The sequence below is a fragment of the Antechinus flavipes genome, chromosome 1 (genome assembly GCF_016432865.1).
Source record: "Antechinus flavipes isolate AdamAnt ecotype Samford, QLD, Australia chromosome 1, AdamAnt_v2, whole genome shotgun sequence".
NCBI lineage: Eukaryota > Metazoa > Chordata > Mammalia > Dasyuromorphia > Dasyuridae > Antechinus > Antechinus flavipes.
The window spans coordinates 26,625,386-26,646,620 of NC_067398.1; the positions used below are offsets into that span (position 1 = coordinate 26,625,386).

At 42.4% G+C, this 21,235-nt stretch overlaps 1 protein-coding gene across 1 annotated transcript in view; it reads right to left on the bottom strand.

The window, feature by feature from the left end:
* The window catches only part of LRIG1 (leucine rich repeats and immunoglobulin like domains 1), a 130,473-nt gene that overhangs the window by 34,962 nt on the left and 74,276 nt on the right, over positions 1-21,235 (bottom strand). The window lies entirely within an intron of this gene.

Sequence of the window (21,235 nt, forward strand, 5' to 3'; positions counted from 1 at the left end):
ACCAATGAATGGTAACAATATGTCCTTGTCTCAACTATACCCCAAAACATAGTTCCTGATAAAAACCTTGATCTATTCTTAGAAGCCCACAACTCAATTAACTCATTGTGCAATTACCAAGAAGTGGATGGAGACTTGATGAAAAGACTGTGACTAATAATTCACAACATACTTAGTTGAGAAAATGGAGAGGGTCAAAAGATCCACCTCTCCCTCCAGAGCACAGAGGAGGCCACAGGTAATAAGAAAGATGCTAAAGTAACAGAATTTCAGCATAGACTAAGAAAATTAAAAATCTGCACCTTCCTAGGAGAGGGGTCACCTGCTCCAGAAGTATCACCTCAATGCCTATGGGAGACGTTAATCTGGGCCACATAAAAGAGATTTAAATTTTCATATGTAATATTATCCAGATTTTATTGTATTTTTCTTTGTTAATTATTTCCCATATTTTTCTCTGTTAATTATTTCCCAATTACATTTTGAAGCTAGTTCATAGGGCCTCTGATCCAGGCCCAGAAATGAGACATGACCATCTAAGATTGCATAGATACTAAGTAGAGGAGCAAAGAATTGAACCCACATCATCTAGTTCCAGTTCCAGTGCCCTTTCCACCGAAATTCATGATGGATGAGTATGTACGGAGGATAACGCCAAAGTGCAGTGCAGGTTTGAGGGGCAGGGGAAAATCATACAGAAATGGAATATACACTTTGGTGATAATTTAAGCAATTTATGAAACTGGAGACAAATACTAAACAGATAGGATAGATAAGATGATGGGCGGATGGATGGATGTATGAATGCATAAAAGAAATTTGTCTGTCCCCCCAAAAAAAGTTACAAGGGACTTCTAGGCAGATGTGGGGCAGAAGAGGCAGTATCAGAGAATATTTCTGATTCTAATTCTGTCACGCCAGGCTTGAAGTCAGAAAGACTCACCTTCCTGAGTTCAAATCTGGTCTGAGAAATTTACTAGTTGTGTGATCCTGGGCATGTTACTTAAGCCTTTTGCCTCAGTTTTCTCATCTGTCAAATGAGCTGAAGAAGAAAATAGCAAATCATTCTAAACCCCAAACAAGTGGGAGGGAAAAAACCTTAAATGACTGAATTACATTACCAATGGAGGAGAATTTTTTTAAGTCTATGGCAATGAGATTTTCAGAGCAAACAATAAAGAATCTAGCCATTAGAGAACAAAACCTACTACTACATACTGGCTGTAAGATGTGTCCAATTTGGCAAATAGAACACAGAAGTTTGGAAAAGGTGGAGACTAATGCTGGTTAGAATAACTGAGACACAGAAGTGCTGGAGAAAGGGGGGGGCAAGGGAGTTCCAAATGAGTCTTGGAAAGAGAAGAAAGATTGAGGGGTTTATAGCATAGCGTAAAGGCAAGAATACCCTGACAAGCACAAAGGATATATGACAATAAATAAGAAGAGGGTGGTGAGAAGAGAGATGTGCTGGGAAATAAATTAGAAAGGGCAAAGTGAGGTCAGATGATGGAGGATTTCAATGGGCCAGCAAGAGATTTAGACCTGATGAAATGGATCCCCCCGCCCAAATACTCTTGAGTACTAATAATTTAAATAACTTACCCACAAAAAGTAGCATTAAAAAAACCTTACCCAAGAAACTTTAGATGAGAAAACGAAGTAGTGAGGGGAGGAGGGAAGGATAACAAATAGTTTGGGTTTTGTGTTAGTATCCAGGAAATGTTAAAGGATAAAAAGGGAGCAGCTAGATGGTACAGTGAATAGAGCACCGACACTGGATTCAGGAGGTATCTGAGTTCAAATCCAACCTCGGATACTTAACATTTACAAGTGACCCCCTAGGCAAGTCACTTAACTTCAATTACCTTACCAAGTCCAAAAGGAATATCTCTTGTAAGCTAGGCAGCTATGAAATAGCTATGGATGAGTAGACTTAAGAATCAATTTCAATGAACATTTATTTATTCAGCACATACTATACACAGAGCATTGGGGAAACACAAGAACGAGTAAAGTTGAATTAAAAAATAAGTGACTTGTGCAGGGTCACAATATTCCAACATGCCTGAGGCAGAGTTAGAACTTGGTACTTCCCGTGACTCCAAAACCAGCATTGTGCCAATTAGCTATCTTTAAGGTTGCATCCTGGGAAAACCTGGGACCTAGGGTAGAAGGGATTTTGGAGAGAGGACACCAGTCAGGACAAGGTAACGGGTTATAGCTCTAGCCCTGGGGAATTATGAAGAGAACCGACAATTCAACTCTTCCTGCCTGTTACACAACTCATGGATTAACTCATCAATTCAATCAACACTTACAAGGCACCTACTACATGCCAGACACTGCCATGTTTATTTGAATTTATAATTCAAAGTCAAAAGACTTGGATGACATTTTTGACAAGTGTCTCTGTAAGCTCTCTGGGGGCAATATTTATAAATTTTAAATTGTGATTCTGACCCTCAGAGAGACAAGGACCAGTTGATTGATGAAAACGATGACTCTCTATTCCCAGAACTTCGCACATTTTAACACATGTGATTAAACTGAATTTCTCACCTAAGACAAAAGCCAAGAGGAGGATTTGGGATCACCGTTAAACCATGTGACTAGTTTTCCCTATGAAAAAAGCCCGAAATAGCCTCACTTTGCTTTCACTCGGTTTATTCCAACTTCCAGGCCACAGCAGAAAGTGTTTGCCCCTCTAAGAGCTTGTTTTCCCACAAAAGATTTGCTTGCTTTTTTAATCCCTTTTTCTGGCAAACTCGCAGGGTTCATAACCACCAAGTCCTGGCTAGGGAGAAGAAAAACAGATGCTTCAGGAGGCCAGTGAGTGGTCCTGCTCCCTAGTTTTGCTGGCTGGGGCCCACGGGCCCCCCTCACTCTCAAGCCAGTTCTGGACACTTGAGAACCTGCGGAATAACGAAAGTGACTGCGTCCAGGGGGGTCCAAGCTGCTCAATGGGGAGTTTCTGAGTAAATAGTGTCAGAGTCCCCGGCCAATCAAAGCATTCTTGAGCCCAGAACAAGGAACCTAGGCCGCCTCTTACAAAGTGGCATTTCATTTAAACAAACACTTGAACAAATCAGATCCAACAGGGATAAACAAGTTCCTTCTTTCCCAGAAGTTCTGGGTCTTCTCTTCCTCACCTCGTGTTTTTTCACAAGTCTCCCAGGGCCTAGAACTCAAAACCCATGGAGGAAGAGAGCCTGTTCCACATATCTTGGGGGAAAGGACCATGTGGGCAAAGGTCCCATTTCCCCCTTTTTCTCCCTTTCCCCTTTATAACATGTCCTCTCTCTCACCCAATGGGGGCCAATCATTTTTCCCTTGAGTTGGAAAACTATTTCTAGTTCTTTTACAAGAAATTCTCTGTGTGTGAGTGGAGTGAGGTATGAATATTCTAAAGCATTTGAGTTAAGCACACTGCCTGGCACAGTAGACACAGTAATTGTTGACTCGGTGAATTATTAATTAATTAAAGGGGGGGGTGTCTAGGTTAGAAGCCCAGTTCTGGCCCCAGTGAGCTGCTTAATTATGTGCACAACACAACCGCTCTCAGCTGTAGGTTTCTAACCTATAAACTGAAGGCAGTCTGCCTGCCATTCCCTTTCAGGGACCCGTAAAGAACATCATTTCCCAAAGATTCTTAATCAAGGTGATTCTCTATAGCTGCTGAGCCTGCTCATCACAGGAGTGGGGATAAGGGAAGGTGGGTAAAAGAGAGAATATGGGAGCAAAACAATGCTTCCACACCATATACAAGATGGTAAACAACTGGGAGCATTCCAACATTCTCCATCAGAGGGGAATTCAAGTCACTTATTCTTGTCTACACACGTCATATCGTGTTTCCCTGATAATAAGACACTGTCTTATTATTTTTTTGGACAGAAAAAAAAAACCGCCAGAGGGCTTATTTTAATGCTCTCAATGGCACCAGCAAGCAAATCACTGGGGAAGAACAGGATGATGCGCTCACTGCTGCAGCTCTGATTGGATGCAGCTCGGAGCACGGCGTGCGTTTCACCCGGGGCGGGGGGAGGGAGGGGGACGGACGGTGCATACAGAGGGTACCGTAATATAGCGTGTAGCGCAGGGGATCACCTTCACTACAGTAGCAATCTCAATAGGGCTTATTTTCCGGGGAGGGCTTATTTTAGAGGAATCTTGCACAGTATGAGGAGGGCTTATTTTCGGGATAGGTCTTATTATCGGGGAAACACAGTAGGTAAGGGTGGGATCCACCTTCATTATCCTGGGAAAGTGACAATTTCACTAGGTCTCAGTTTCCACATCTGTAAAAGTTGGACTAGATCATTGGAGTCCATGAAATTTTCTTTTAAATAATGATTGAACTTAATTTTATCATAGTTGGATTTCATGCTAATTCTGTCTTTTACCTAATAAAGGGAATTTGTATACTTTTATAAGACTGCCAAAAGGATCCATGACACAAAAAAGGTTAGCGACCCCTAGACCAAATGGACAAAGGTTGTTTCTAGCTATAATTTTATGCTATCCCCAAAAGCACATAACCCTTACTCCAGCTGCATCCTCTGAGGAAGAGGTGGTCCTTAGTTGGTCTTACTGTGTCTATCCCAGCTCTTTCAGAGTACAGACATGCTCTGGTCTCCCCCAACCAAAACCAAAGCAAGGCCCGCCTTTCCTGGTCTCCTTCCATTATCTGTTCCTCTTCTCTCACTTTCCCAGCAAATATCTACACTCTTCAACTCATTGGAATCTGGCTTGAGTTGACGATAATCCATAGAGACAGCATTCCCATGACCCAATGGAGGCAGTGCCCAAAGAGAATAGTTAATTCCTTGATGACGGCAAAGTTTAAGATGACAAATTTTTACTAGGGAAAAAATTCATATTTTCAAGGAACCTTTCATAGTTCTGGTGAGATGTTTCAAGTAGTTCCAAGTCCTTTTCCCACACAGGCATCTTCGCCACCATTTGCTAATTAGCCCAGACTATTTGGTTCTACTCCTCTCCCAAATCTAGCAGCTCTTTGCTTCTAAAACTGATATGAAATGTTTTCAATGGCCCAAAGTCAACGGCCTTGTTCTTTCCCTGTTATTTTCTGATCCTTTTTTCTTTAACCTATGTTACTGTAATAACTTTCTAACTGGGCACTCTATCTCATTCTAGGTTATCCCTTTTAACCAAATCTCCAAGTAATTTTACTCCTCATTCACAGATCTGATCATTCTATCTCCTATTTAAAAAGCTTCAATCCCATCTACTGACTAATAAAATATAAATTCATGATCCTAGCGCCATCCTATCTCTCCCAATTTTATATGCTATTGATCCACTTTTCATGACTTTGTTGAACACTCTGTCTTCTGAAGGAACCAAAGAACAAACCATTTTCTCTCACAGACCTGATGTTCACCAAGAAAGATGATTTGTAAGGGATCTTAGAGATTACCCAGTGTAACTGCCTTATTTAATAGGTAAAGAAATAGGGAAATAGAAGACCTAGTGACGTTAAGTGATTTGGCCCTTCTAGTAAAAACTGGGATCTCTCCCTCCAAATTCAACCTTCTTTCCACTGACCCATGTGGCCCAACACAGTCAAACCGACACTGAAGAGGGTAAACCAACACATGGACAATTCTGTTGGTTCCATCCAAAGGAGAACATCTTAGACAAACTTTTTATCATTCACCAAGCCACTTTTGTGGCACCAGCAAGCCACTAATATATTCTCCTCCTCCCTTTGGTATCCCCCCAAACATACAGAATCAGACCCAGCTCTCAGCAGATTCCAACCATAACTCTTAGGTCTCATCACCAAAGCCAACTGGTTCCAGCTGGAGAGTGTCAAAACTGCTCACTTCCAGAGCTGCGCCGTCTCAGAGAATTGAACTTCAAAACAAAACCTTGCCAAGTGACTTCTCCTATACACAGCATGGGATATAAATACGATTTATTCCAAACCCCAACCGGCTTGATTACATTCTCCGTTTCATTCCTTCCTTAAAGGGGTTTTCATTTAGACAACGCAGACTCTGATTAACCCTTCCTGTTAGATGGAACCCTTCAACTTTGCACCTGACCATCCCTTTGGCTTCCCCCCAAAATGCAAACTCTTAGAACATTTTGATGTATATTTTCCAATTAAGAAAAGCTGACTTCTACTAGTAAAATGAGTATATTATTCTTAAATTTTTTCTCAGGGGTGTTGTGGAAAAGATTCTTTGGTCAATAAGGGGATTGGACTAGCTGACCTCTGTGGATCCTCCTACTCCACAAGCCTTGATCTATTGACAGGTCAATGGGCTGATGAATGGAATCAGTTTCATGCTTTTTAAAGACTACAAATTTGACAAAGCCCAACTTTGAGGGGTCTGAGAAATTTAATCAATGTAAAATAAATGTTTATAACTGCTGGATAATAACATAGCCCTCTCCTTTTCTTGAGAATCTCAGCGGGTGAACATTGCAGCACTAAATCTGTGATTGCCCTAAGATCATAACCATTATGTTACTCATATTTTTAAAAGACTCTTCCTAGGAGGCTTAGAAGTTAAGAGACTTAGTAATGTTTGCACAACCGGTTCATAAAATCAGGCCTCCGTGACTCAATACTGGCCATCTATCTATTGGACCTCAGTGCTTCTGTATGAATCCCAAAGATTTCAAATTGTTCTCTGACCTCCTTTTGCGGAGCACTTAACAGACAGCAAAGGAAGGGTCGCTCCCAGAATGCACCAACCTTCTTGCCACATTTGCCCAAATGCAGACTTCTTGTCTTTAGGGAAGACCCTAAAAAGCTCAATGAGTCTAGACCTATAAAGTTCATCCTATTCATTCTGACTTAAGAATTTTTATACTCATCCAGACTCAAAATCAAAGCAAAGTCGAGATAAATGAAGCTAAGTTCTTATGAACTTATACACAGAAGTTGGCCAGCAGGGCGGTAAAGCTGTTTACAGAGGAATAGGGGGTGAATCCAAGCTCAGTCACTTATCGCCTGTTCTAATTTTGGGCAATTCGCAGAATATGAGCATCCACAGAGAGCTTGACCCCCCATCCTCTACTTCTCATCTTCCTTTTCCTGATAACAGTTTCTATTGCCCTCCCCAACAAAAATCGCCTTATCTGTCTCCCTAGGACTAAGCACACAGAGTCCTACTTAGATACTTTAAAATGCTAGTTGACTGACTCTTTGGGAGGTGGATTCTGGGCTTTTTTCTGGCTGTGACTCCTGTTTCTACTACACTTCTGGCACAGGAAGAATAAAATTATTGTTGTTAACAAGCTGTAAGGGCGTTCATAAAAAGATGGACCATATAAATCTGTTGTTGTTATTTTATTTCAAGACCACTGGTAGGTCCAAACCTGCTTCTCCATCCCCCCATGATTTCCTCACTGTGGGTGACTCCCCACTCTCTCGAACCAGTCCCATCATACCCCAATCCCCCTCTGCTCCAGCAGCCAGCCCTCATAAGCTGTTATGGCTAAAGATAGAAAAAAGCCGATTTGCCGCAGGTCGGGTCTCTGGTTCCCCACACCTCGGAACTGCTCAGGCCGGCTCCTCAAACAACAGCTACGCGAGCTGTCCGCCGGCCAGACTTCAATCACAGCCTTTCTTAGCTGGGTCCAAAACACGGAGGCGGGAGGGGCCGTAAGGGCTCGTGTTGGTTCCCATCAACATCTCTGGGTCACCTCCGCAGGCCCACGGAGACCCTGGAATGGGACTTTAGAAGATGACTCAATCCCATATTTAAGGGAAAGCCGGCCCCAAGGGAACAGGGTGCAAGGCAGGGTTTGGAAGTTATTTCTTGCTGGCAGGAGTCAAAGGAACATTTCTGCAGTCCCCGACTGCCAAATTGCTATCGCCTGGTGGGTTCTACAGTTGGGGTGTTAATGAAGAAAGTTGGAGGGGGGGGTCACATGGTTCTCCTTCATCCGTGGTATCAATTTACAATGTTAGCCATGGTGGGGAGGGGAGAAAGGGGGAGAACTTCACACAGCAAAACTCTATTAAACCAGCACCTGTTACAGACATCAAAAATAAAATCTGGCTTCAAAGGCAGGGAGAGCATGCAAGAGAAGCTCTCCCACTTGGCTACATTTTCTAAGTCGATGTTAAATTAGACAGTAAGACAGATGGAGGCATTTGAAACCAGCAGTTTAAAATGCTACACCCCCCACCCCCCAGCAGGGCCAGCTTAAGAAGGGGGCCCTTCAGGAGTGGACATGATCTGGGCGGCACAGAAAAAGGCCATAGAGAAAGGATTCGCTTAGGGATGGATTTATTTTTTTTTTAAAGACAGAATAAAAGTCATCGGGGGCCCAAAGTAGATCAGAGAGAAAAGAACCAGTCCCCTAAAATTGTAGTGCTTGATTGTAACAGGGCTGGAGCCCCAGGTTGGGATCCAAAAAGTAGAGAGGACTGCTCCCGGTTCCCACTCACCTCTGGGATCATCTCAGCTTGTATATCAGAAACAGCACAGAAAGGTCCCCTTCTCTGTGCACCTCACATAGATGTAGGGGCAGCTAGACAGTGCAGTGAATAGCCAGGAAGACCCGAGTTCAAATCCAGCATTAAACTTGCTAGCTATCTGATCCTGGGCAAGTCACCTGGACTTATGGCCTCAGTTTCCTATCTATTAAATAGGGATAATAATCACACCCACGTTCCCAGGGATGTTGTGGAAACATTATCATTTATTATTTTTGTTGTTGTTGTCATTATTAAATAAGCTTTAAGAGTTTTCATTAAAAGACTGACTACACAATTTATTATAAGCCTCCACTTTCCTTAAATGGGTCAATCAACACTGAAAAGCAAATCTAGCTGCATCATAAAGAACATAAACCAGATTTCCCCATTCTTTTCATCTCTGCCCAAATCATCTGAACAAAAATCAAAATATACCCACACCAAGAGCTCAGAGCAGACTACTTTCCTTTCCAGCTCAACTCAAGCTTCTTCTCCACAAAGCTGTCCCCAAGCTTCCACAATCCTCCCTCCCAAAGCCACCATTTTATACAGAATATTTCAAAAGTCCTGGCTACCCTGCTCAAGGATATTACTTACACACACACACACACACAAACAAACAAAATTGTTCTTGTTGTCTCCGGGCTAGCCTCCTAGAAAACAAGAACTTTTCACTGGTCTTTGTAGGCAATAAATGCAGATGCTCTGAGGAGAAAGCCAGGGTTCAAATTAAGAGGGTGTCCACCCATTTGGGAATGAACTGCCGAATAAATCATGTGACGTTTGAATATAATGGTACAACATTATTGGGCTGTAAGAAATGACCAAAGAAAAAAGCTAGAAAGACTTTTAGAAACCGATGGACACTGAAGTGAGCTGAGTCCCAAGAACAATTTACACAATAACAACACCACCATAAAGATTATGAATTCTGATTGAGCTAGGAAGCTGACGAGCTACCTCTTGAGGGAGATGCCATATCGACTCAGGGTACAGATGGAGACATACTTTGTTTTCTGATGGAATTAATTTTGTTTGCCTACGCATGTTGATTACAGGAGTTTGAGTTTTTTATTCCCCCATGAGGCAACGTGGAGTCAGGACAATCCAAGTTCAAATCCAGTCACAAACATTAATGTCATCAAATCTGGTCTCAGTGTCCTCAAACTCCAAAACAGGGATAACAGGGGATGGGGATAAAGCCTGGAAGAGTTATTGTGAGGATGAAATGAGATGTTGCTAAAATGCTTACCACGGTGCTGGACACATAGTAGGTACTTTTTTCCTCTCCTTCCCTAAAAACTTAGGAAGGATGGAAGGGGAAAGAGATCTTTTTTCTTTTTAAGTCAAAAATGGCTTAGATTTTCAAATCTAGTTCTGTTCACCTTAGACCACCTTATCCCTGAGCTGTTTTCCTAAGAAGGATGGGTGGATTTTTCTCCTCATTTCACCCATCTTCTTTCACCAAGTCCCAAGATGACTCATGGGTTTAGGAACACAATGTGTGTGCGACTGATCCCAGCGAGGGTAACCGGTCCTCGTTGGGCATCTGTCCACGGCTCTGGCCTTCTTAGGACACCAGTGCGGCCAGCTGAGCTAGCCAAGGTACAAAGAGCTACTCTCTGAACCCACAACCCAAAGGCCAAACTTGATGGTGTGAATAGAAATGCCGATCCAATGAGGGTGGGGGGAGGTATTTTGGTTGTCTCAAGAGTGCCCACTGTGAAAGAAATAGACTGTACAAGGAAAGAAAACGCTTGAGAGAAGTGAGAAAAGTGGCAAAGAAGCCAGCTTTCAAGAGCTTTTCTAGGTCTGGCTGGTCAACAGATTTTTCCTTCCTGACTGAAAACTCCATCACCACCTCAGAGTAAGCTTTGTGTTCTCTAACCAGGAGATGGATGGAGTGGGGGGCTCCTCTACTTAAAGGAAACTACCTTTAAAGAAAGAAACGATCCAGTCACTTCCTGGGCAGGAAGTGCATTATCTGGACCAGAAGGTCGGTCTGTCTCCTGCTCTCTCTTTCCCCTGCTGGTGAATCACCAGTTCTCTGGGGAATTTTGGCAGATTCTCAGGCTGGTGGCCCATGATGTTCTGCTCATGTTTATTCAGGTGGGGATGGGATAGAAAACAAGAGCCGAGCAGTGGTCAGATAGAGAGGTCTTGGGAGCCAGGGGCACAGTAAGCCTGGGTCAGCCCCGCAGAGGGACAAAGGGCAGCCTATCAAGCTGGACAATTGTTTCCCCATGTGCACTGCAGAGGAACTTACTCAACACCACCCCCTCCAATGACAGATGGGTAAAATGTGACCCAGAGAAACTGGGGGACTTCCCCCACATCACACGGGCAGTGGAAAGCAAAGAATAAAGAGCTGAACCCAGATAGACCGGCTGTGCACCAATCAATGAAGAAGGATTTATTAGGCACTTGCTCCAATGCCAAGTAGGCAACAGGCTAAACATGATGGATCCTATGACCAAAAAATAATAATAATCCCTTTTATATTTTTATGTTAACAATCATCTTAGGAAGCACAAGGATATCAAGGACTTAGTTTTAAAAAAATAAAATCTTAGGTTAAATAGATGTGCTGGGCTAATATCAAGGTGCTTCCCAATAAAGGTAAGGGAAGAAAGATCCCCATTTGGGTCAATAAGCAATTCTATTTAGTGTTTGTTTTCCTCAGTAAGACAAAAAGGGGATTTTCTCATTTTGAGAGATTTCCAGCACTGTATTTTCTAATTAATAGCCCCCCCCCAAAAAAAATAAAGGATTCTAGAGGATCAACACAGGTCCAGTTTAAATCAACCATGCTAAGTGAAGTGAGCAAACCAAGAGAACACTGTACACAGCAACAACAAGATTATGTGATGATCCATTATAATGGACATGGCTCTTTTCAACAATAAGGTGATTCAGGCCAGTTCCAAGACTTGTGATGGAGAGACTGTGAAGACTGAGTGTGGATCACAACTAGTGTTTACACTTTTTTGTTGTTTGCTTGTTTTTTTTTTTTCCTCTCTCATTTTTCCCTTTTTGATCTGATTTTTCTCTTGTAGCATGATAAATGTGGAAATACATATCGAGAAATTGCACATGTTTAATATTTATTGGATTGCTCACTATTTAGGGAAGGGGTGGGAGGAATAAAGGGAGGGAAAAAGGGTGAATGTTGAAAATTATATTTGCATGTATTTTGAAAATAAAAAGCTATTATTTAAAAGAAATAAATCAAACTTGCTGAAAGAAAGAATTTTTTGGGTTTCCATCTGGTTTGCCTTCAACATTGAGACTCTCAGCTACCCCCACCCATCATGTTCCCCCACCCCTCCCTGACCCCCCAAAATCAGACACATTGGCCAGGCCAGAGACTGTGGGAGTGAACTCTTTATCCACCCAAGGTTTTCTAAGGCATCTGACAAGTGGGTAGCTTCTCACCAGCGTCTGCTGCCTTCAGCATCAACTTGGAAGTCCCCTTCCGCATTTAAGGCCTTTCCCAAGCCAGGTCCTCCATGTCTGCAGTCTTATTTACCTCCCTTCTGCTGCTGTGATCCAGAGACACAGGGATTCATCCCTCTGCTCCTCTCCACCATCTAGTTATCCCGACTTCCTCCCAGATGCACAAACCCCATCTCTGCCTCAATCTTTCTTCCCCCTCTACTCTCAAACTGCTTTGGCTTTTCCCCAAGGGCAAGGGCAAGGGAGGCTTTTAATCACCAAGCCCTGGGGTGAGAACTTCAAAAATTCTGGGTGACTTGTTTTCTCCCTTCAGCCACACTTCTTTCACCATATCGAACTTCCTTGTCCTTAAATGGGGTGAGAGAGAAAGGGTCCTAACCTGCAGGTGGGTGCCAAGGAGAAAAAAAATTGGATATAACAGCTTTATAAACTGCCAACCCACAGGGCTAACAACAGTAACAGCAACCACGGATGTTATAGATTGCTTTAAGCTTTGCAAAGCGCACTTCACAAAAGTGATCTCCAACCACCTTATTAGGTAGGTATTATCATTATCCCCATTCTGCAGATGAGGAAACAAAAAGCAACAAACTTGGAGGCAGGAAATATATTCTCATTCATTCTCATTCTCTCTTTCTCTTTGCATCTCTCTGTAGCTATCTCTCTCTGTCCATCTCTGTCCCCCCTTTTTTGTTTTTGCAATATGTGTAATTATTATTATCAAGTTACTAGATATATCTAGACTTCAGTTTCTTCATCTATAAAGTGGGAATAAGTGAAATTATCTCCCGTGCTTGCCTATAAGGATTTGTGAGACTAAAATGTATGGAAAGGGCTTTGGAAATCTGAAAGCCAGGCTGTGAACGTCAGCTAGTATTAAGGTCAAACAAGCATCTCCCTCTGACCCGATAATTCCACTGTTGACAATACGTTCCCTAAGTATTATTCAAAGCCAAACAAAAATCAGCTACCAGTTCAAAGACTTTCACAGGAGCAGAATGAGCAGTGGCAAAACTGGAAACAACCTGAATGAGCAGCAGTGAGGGAAGCACTAGATCAACTTTGGCACACTGAGGCACGAGGAGTCTGGAGAGCTTAAAGGAGACTGACAAGCATGAGGAATCCCTTTTCCAAGGAAATCTGGAAAGTCCTTTAGGAAATAACATAAAGTGACCACAGAACTGAAATAAGGGGGTACAAGCAAACTGGAATCAGAAGTCAATGAAAATTAACAACATTAATTAATAATAATAATTTTAATTGTTGTTAACAATAATCCTAGCATTTATACAATGCTATATGGTTAACAAAAATATTTACTTATTTTATCTCATTTGATCCTTACAATGTCCCTCATGTAGGGTTTAATATATATCATTTTCAGATAAGTAAACTGAGGCAGAAATTAAGTCACTTGCCCAGAATCACACGGCTAGTATTATCATCATTTTTACTCATAGATAACTACATATAAAAGTCATCTATATATCTATATATAAATTTCTTATATATAGCTTTAATGTTTGTAGAGCACTTCCATATGTTGATCCTCACAGCTCCATAATATGGGTGCCATTTTTGCCCCCATTCACAGATGACAAAACTAAGTTGAAAGGTCAAGTGAGACTTACCTAATGTCAAACAGTATCTAAGGCAGAATTTGTCCTCTTTACACTGTTTATACTGCAGCCTCGATCTGCTAGGAAGCCTGGGCAAAAGTATTCTAATGGGGAGGAAGTGGAGCTGTGACAGTTTCTCTTCTGCAAGTTCATCTGAATTGCCATTCAATGCTATTTTTGATAAAACCTCTCAGTGCCTGAGAAAAAACTACTTATTCTCCATCACGCCCTCATACACCAGTCAGTGGTCTCCCCGTCCCCGTCACTCACTCAGACACATTTCATCACACATTCGTTGTACCCTACAACAGACAGGGTTTGTGTCTGAGTGTCGATATATTGCACCATCTACATGGATTGCATCATTACCTCAACCACTGTCAGCCACCAATTATATCATGGAAACCCAGAGGGCCACCCTGGCTTGTGCCCTAATTATATTCCCTTGACACACACACGTCTGTGTGTGTGTGATTGTGTGTACACATGCTCCCTCCTAAGACTCCATCACTACTAGCAAATTAGAAAATCTCAATGAGTCACAGTCGCTATCTGCCTCCTGGGCAGGGGAAATATACCCAACAAAAATGGACGTGGGCAACATGGAAGCCCTTCTAGCATCTCCATCTGACACAGGTGGGAGGAGTCTCACTTCCGTTGCACTGATATGACTTGGTAGGATGCCCCATGAGGGAAGGTACCATCCTCCTCCTCCATCTGCTACCCTGGTTTGGAAATGAGTTCTCCTTAGAGAACTCCCTGGAGAAGTCAAGCATTCAAAGGAGGGGGAGAAAAGTTATGAAAGTCAGAGCAAACATGGGGGCAGCCGGCTTTCTAGAGAATCAGCGACATTCCAGGAACCCAGAGGCAGCCTTTGCAGTTCCACGGGAGAATCACTACCTGACTGTTGCTATTAATAGGAGAGAAGCTGCTCAGGTCCTTAGAGTGCCCCGAGAAGTCACCAGACCTGGTATCCCAGGGATGACGCAGGTAGTCTTGGGAATGAATCCCAAAGCTGCAAAATGGTACTCGAGTCCCAAAGTTTCTACTTTCCGTTAGAGAATCCCAGGTCACACTGAAGAGAATCAAATCCACACCCAGCATTTACTCAACATTTGTGAGCCGATCCCTACATCAAACACGTATCAAAAATATCTGGGCAAACATGGTCCTGGCCCTCAGGGAGCTGGCTTCCTACTAGGACCAGGGATGTATGAAAGGCAGGAGGTGCGCTTCCCTTGCAAAGAATGTCATTTTTTGTTTATCTGGGGAAAGTATCCTGACACCTTCCCCCTGCCACCTCATCCTGCCCTTACTCACAAGGGAAGTGGAAATGCAGGTATTAGGGACATCAGGTTGGCTTTAAGTGATTGGTCCAAGCCTTCCTTTACTGCTCAAGATTCTGCTGAAGAATTGCAGAAGTCAAAAAGTATCTAGATTCTCCTGCCCAGCTACCTGTCTGGCCTTCGGAGCCTCACTCACATATTTTTTTCTCTTTAAAAATTGACTTATTTTTAATGCACATTGCTTTATGAATCGTGTTGGGAGAGAAAAATCAGAGCAAAAGGGAAAAACCATGGGAGAGGGAGAAAAAAGAAAGTGAACATAGTATATATCGATTCACATTCAATCTCCTTAGTTCTTTCTCTGATTGCAGATGGCATTTTCTGTCTAAAGTCTATTGTTATTGCTTTGGATCACTGAACCTCTGAGAAGAACCAAGTCTTTCATAGCCGATCATCGCACATTCTTGTTGTTACTGTGTACCATGTATTTCTGATTCAACTTTTTTCTCTCAGCACCAGTTCATGCAAATCTTTCCAGGTCTTTCTGAAATCAGCTTGTTCATCTTTTTAAATAAAATAATAATATTTCATTACCTTCATATGCCACAGTTTGTTCAGCCATTCCACAATTAATGAGCATCCCCTCATTTTCCAATTCTTTGCTACCACAAAAAGAGCCGCTACAAACGTTTTTACACATCCTATTAGCCTATTAAGTACTATTTTAAAATTTCTCAATCACCTGGCCTGAGCAGCAGTTTAGGGTTCATGGACTGAGAAGAAAAGAGAGAGAAAGAGGAAAAGACAAGGAGAGAGAGACAGAGACAAAGAGACAGTGGCAGAGAGACAGAGACAGAAGGACGCCTCAGATTTGGCCACAAGCTCAGAGATGAGTTTTTCCCCCACTCTGAATTCAGAACTCCAGCCTACTTTCTCACCTAAGCTTTTGGACCCAGTCAGCCTGGGATGTCATTTATTATATACAATATCCCAAGCCTCCAACCTGGGACATGACGAGAGCTGAGGATGTGATGAGCAGGATTGGGGACTTGGTCAAGGATAAATCTGTCATAACAACAAAGCACATCACACCGGCAGCTGCTCAGCCAGTCAGAATCGTTTTCTTGTATTATTCCTCATTCTACAACGCATTGTGCAGAGCAAAACACTTGCTCCCTTTTTTCCGGGCATGGATTCTTTGGTTGTTTTAAAAATCTTGAAGTACGTCATACTCAAGGTGGGCTAATTCCCTTTTTGGTCCTGAGCTTCTCTCCTCCAAGTTAAACAAAAGCTTACAAACTTGCCAAACTCCAATCATTTTGGGGTTACGGTCTGAGACCACTAATAAGCTCTGGGGTTTCTTTGAGTCTCTGTTGGGGATATGAGTGGATCATTTAATGAATTTTGCTTTCAAGTACCACAAAGTAACTTCTGGGAAATGAGGTGGAGAAAGGAAGGAAGGGAGAGAGAGAAGAAGAGCGAGGGGAGGAGGAGAATGGGAAGGACAATATATTGTATACACATGCATGAATGAACCCAAATGCTTTGGGGAGAAGCATAATTGTTTGGCCTGGTCAAGAATGACATTTTGGGAAAATAACTCTCTGTGTCCCTGTCTCTCTCCCTCTCTCATCTCTGGTCTCTCTCTCTCCCTCCGTGTGTGTGTCTGTGTCTGTCTCTCTCCCTCCCTTTCTCCCTTTATTTTCCCTCTCCTTGTCTCCTTATCACTCCCTCATTACACACATAATTCAAAATCTTTCACCGTCAGGGCCAGAGTTGGCAGCTCATCTCCAGTACCAACTACAAACAAATGAATTACGGTGACAATCTCCTCATTGACTTCTCCTCCAATCTCAATGCCTCAGGTGATAGGACACTCAAAGTATGGTGATTTTGAAAGAATCATCTGCCTCTGGACCTCAGTTTCCCCATATGTACAATGTGAGGACTGGAAGAGATGGAATAGTTTCTAAGCTCCCTTCCCGCTCTGGAGCTACCAAGAGGTACTCAAGTATACTCTATGATGATATTGTCAGAGAACACTCTCCCTGTAAGAAATCTCTCTTTCTACCCCTTTGCCTCCAGGATGTGCCCCACAAAATGTGTAGTTAAGAGAGCCTACTCTCTTCAGGAACTTTGTATGTGGAAGGATAATGAGCCTCCAGGTTTGGGACGAATGACCTTATCACACTTTACCAATAAATCTCATTGGGAGCACAGTAGATAAAAGTATATGATTTGGAGTTGGGAAAGCAGAATTCAAATCCAGCCTCAAACACTCCCTATTTATATGACTTTTAACCTCTTCCCAGCCTTAATTTCCTCATCTATAAAATGGGGAGAATAATAATAATACCTGCCTCTCAAGGTTACTGTGAAGATCAAAAAGCACAGAATGTGGAAAGTATTTTTCAAAGCATTCTATAAATTTTAATTATTGTTTTTATGATAAATATGAACTCTTTCGCTATATAAATGAGAAAGTTTCTAAAAAACCATTCCAAGTCAGAATTGAGTCAAGATTCAAATCCAGGAAAACAGCCTCAAAACCCAAGGCCCATCCCATGAATGTGCTTATAATATATTTTTGACTTCACATCTTGCTTCACTTACATGTGAACCAATTATGTAATCTTCCAGGAAGAGAGACGTACAGACACAGAGAGACAGACACAGAGAGAAAACAATTAAACTGTTCCTTATTCTGGAACATTTGTCCAATATCAACCAAGTCAAGTTTCCTGTTAACACCAGTCACACGACGGAGGAGCCGAGAGGAAAGATGAGTTTTTCCTAAAAGGAAACCCAATCTTCTCGTGCTGAAAAGATATGTCATCATTTTCAGCCAAGACAGTGGGACAAGAAACATCCAGTCACAAGACTACGTGTCCTCATGAGCTGTTTTTCCTTTCCAAGAGACCAAAATCCCACTGGGTCAGCAAGTGTCATGACAGACACCAAAGACTTCAGAAGAGTCTCTAAGGAAGTTTTCACAAACCTCTCAAATCCAGAAAAAGATCTTTCTCTTTTCCTTGCCCTGAATTCCCAGATTTTCCCCCACATATCCACCCACCATCATCACCAGTCTATGGCAACATTTTCAAGGACTCAAACTTTTCCAAGGAGCTAAATCTAAGATGATGCTCTATGAAGACAAGTATGATGTGGAACATTGTAAAGAAGGCTGGATTAAGAGTCAAAGATCCTGGGCTTGAATGCTGCTTTAGCTCCCTGATTACCCCTCTGGCTTGGGTTTCTTCCTCTGTAAAACAAGCACATTTTAGAGTGATGGCCGTCTTTAGGTTTAAGATAGTCCTTAGAGCCATGAATTTATGATTTGTCAAAATTTCTGACTCTGTCAGTTTGAACTCCACCAAATAAGATGCTCCTCCCCAGGTAAGCTGATCACCTGAAATCTCATCACCATCCTCAGCTCTACACCTTCCCAGCTTCTCAGCCTCTCTCCTGTGACTGGAGGGCTGGAGGGTGGAGCTCTAACTCCTCCCAAAGCTTTCCTCTCCAAAGGATGGCTCTGGACTCTGGCTCATTCTCCCCTTTCATCTATAGCCCTGCTCAGGAAACATGACTGTTCCTACACCCGGGTCCTTCCCACCTTTCCAGCTTCCTTTTGTGGGAGTTTTCTCATTAGACAGACTATAAGCTCCTTGAGCACAAAGACTGCCCATCTTTTTTTTTTATTCATACCCTCAGCACATGGTAGACACAATGTTTACTGAATTAAAATATTTATTCTCAATATAAGTAGAAAGAACTCCAAAATGACAAAAAATATCATAAATTCTTTTTTTAAAAAAACAAGATTGACTCCAACAAAGAGATATAGATAACATCCATCATCTTTGAACAGCTGGAGGAGGGCCTTAGGTATAAAAAGATGTACATAATGACAGGTTTTTTTTAACTGTATTGATGAATCCCACTGATTTTTTTTCTTCTTCCTTTTAATTTTTTTTCCTTAATAGAATGACAAAGTGGGTAACAAAGGCTACAGAGGGCATCCAGGGTTTGCAGAAACAAAAGATAAACAATGCTATCTGTTAGGAGAAGGGGAGAATCTTTACCTTATTTTTTATGGTTTATCACACAGTAAATATCTAAAAGCCAAATTCCCCTAAAATGTTAAAAAAATTTACCAAATTACTATAGAAAAGGGTAAGCAAGCCCTAATTCTACCATTTGTGGAAATAGAAAATGCTTGCCAATTCTTCCTCCAAAATATACAACTATATCCCATGCATCTCTACCCTCGTTTTCTCCATTAAAATCAAATCATTTATTCTAATAATACAAGTTGGCAAATGTTGCTTAAGTGCTCAAACTTTAGCACTGGTAGAAAAAATGCAAAATGTCCGCCATCAACCTTTGCTTGTTTACCCTACGCCCAGCTATTAGGATGGGATCTCTTTATACTTAGGTCTAACCACCGGGTCAATAATTTGAGGTTCTACAATTAATTGTCAAGGAACTGAGTAAAGAGATTTCATTACCCTCCATTATTCAATCTGCAGGTTATCCAGGCTCTTTGCTTTTCCTAACCAATCAAATTTTATTGCCTATAGCTACATTAATAAAGAGCAAAAGAGGAAGAGATGAGAATCTAGTTTTATTATTTGGTTGTGATTAAGTTATTATTAGTTGATTAAAGGATTTGAAGGGAAGGAAAAGGAAATCAACACCTTGAACATGAGGTTTGGGAAGAGTTAAATAGAGGGGGAGAGGTTAAATGAGTTTTAAACCAAAAAAAATGAGAATGCTGCTGGACTTTGAGAAGATGCAAGGAGAAAGAGAGAACCTCAAACTCTGGAAATGGCCAAACTGCCCATGCTCCTCCTCCTCCCCCCAGACAAAAGGCTAACATCTCCACACTGGCTACAAAAGGAATTAAGGACAAGAAAGACGCAGGCATTGGCTGTCTGGGGCTGTTCCTGCTCTGAACATCCCCAAATGATGAACGGCTTCCGAGCACATGCAGCCAGGCGGTTCCAGAACAGGCATTTTTTGGTCCAAACCAACAACCACAAAAAAGAAAGCCGTCCCTGGGCCGGTCCGAGCGGGGCCTTCTTCCCCTGCTGTTCAGCAGGCGTAAGTGCTCAAGTTTCTCTCCAAAGTCAGAGAGAACTCCCCTCCCCTAGCCCCGGCCCCCCAGAGTTCCACTGGAAAGCACAAATTGGCACCTTTATCTCGGCGGCTGCAGGAAGGAGACGGATGAGATTTCTCCTCGGAGGGATGTTTTAGAGCGGAGGGTCTCCAACATCAGCATCTGCCAGCTGGACTCTGCCACGAGCTCCTCTCTGTGCCCCGAATGACTGACCCAAGGAGTCCACTGCTCAGGCCAAGGGACCCCGGAATGATTTATGGTAGGGGGAAAGGCCATCCGACTTTTTTTTACTTTCAGTTATTTACACAAGACACCCTGGGGTCTCTTTTGTAAAGAAAACCAACTCCTCCAATAAAACTCAGCCAGGCTAGAAGCCAAAGATGGGTCACACGGCTAACTGGGGAGTTCTGTTCTCCTCCTTAGACTGTAAGCTCCCTAAGGGAAGGGATTTCCTGTGCCTCTTTTTGCATCCCCAGCATTTAGTACTGTGCCTGGCACACAATAGGCTCTTAATACATTTTTATTAAAATTATCAAATGGCAAAAGTTTCAAGTGTTCCATCTTGTTTCAAACATAATCTCCCTCTCCACCACTGATTTTCAATTTCTGTTTTAAAACAAAGGTGGTATTCTCAATGACCAATGGTCTCATATGTTCCACTAAAAAAAAAGTTTATTCACTGACTATTGATTTTGTAAAGTTTAAATGATGCCATCAGCAGAGCATCAGGCCTTAGTAGGAATTCAGTAATTCCAGGGATCCCCCATCCCAAAATGCTGAACTCTTTGGATCCCAGTAAACCTCTCCTGGAAGAAGGAAGGAAAGGGAGAAAGAGTGAGAGCAAGAATGAGAGAGACAGAGAGACACAGAGAGAAAGGGAGAGAAGAAAGGAGGGAGGGAGACAGGTAGACAGAAAGACGGGGAGAGAGAGGGAGAGAGGGACAGGGGGAGAGGGGAAGAAGGGGAGGGGGAAAGGGAGGGTGAAAAAGAGAGGGAGAGGGAGAAAGTGAAGGAGAGGGAGGGGAAAAAAGAAAGAGAGAGGGAGAGGGAGGAGGAGGGGGAAAAAGGAAAGGGAGAAGGAGAGGGAGGAGGAGGGGGAAAAGGAGAGGGAGAGGGAGAGAATGTTTGTGTTCTCCACCATCAAATACCATTCATTCCCCAGGATAAACTAAGCTCCTTTGAAATGATCATGTGTTTATGTTATTTATATATATGCATACATATATGTATGTGTGTGTGTATACATATATATATATATGTATACACACACACACACACACACACACACACA